This window comes from Trypanosoma equiperdum (genome assembly GCF_001457755.1).
Source record: "Trypanosoma equiperdum strain OVI genome assembly, contig: ctg_179, whole genome shotgun sequence".
In the NCBI taxonomy this organism is placed as follows: domain Eukaryota; phylum Euglenozoa; class Kinetoplastea; order Trypanosomatida; family Trypanosomatidae; genus Trypanosoma; species Trypanosoma equiperdum.
The window spans coordinates 1-428 of record NW_027123837.1 but is presented as its reverse complement, the minus strand read 5'-3'; positions in this window follow the sequence as shown (position 1 = coordinate 428).

Below are 428 nucleotides of genomic sequence, written 5' to 3'. Positions count from 1 at the left end.
GGTAAACATGGTTCCAACGCAACGTGTGTGTGTGTGGGGTCGAACGGGCATCAAATGGAGACCACCCCCCTAGACAAGCGCACATGCGGTCGGCCTCCAGTTGGTATCAATTCTCAAAAAAAGGGGGTTTAGTGGGTAGGAACGCCGGTATCCAGTGTTGAGTCCCACGCTACACCATGTCATCGCGGCGTGGTGTGCTTAAAAGCATTTCCTTCTTACCATTGGGTGGAGCGATTGCATGGTGCTGACAGCTGCGCGATGGAAAATAAAAAAAACACTGTGTTTCCCCCTGGCGGTGCCCGCCACCTCAACGTGGTGCCAGGGTCCAGTGCCCCGTCTCATCGGGGAAAGCCAAGAGCCAGCAGCGTTCCCTTCATGGGGAACACTGCTTTGCTTCCGCTACGGCATCATACAGCACAGGGATCAGC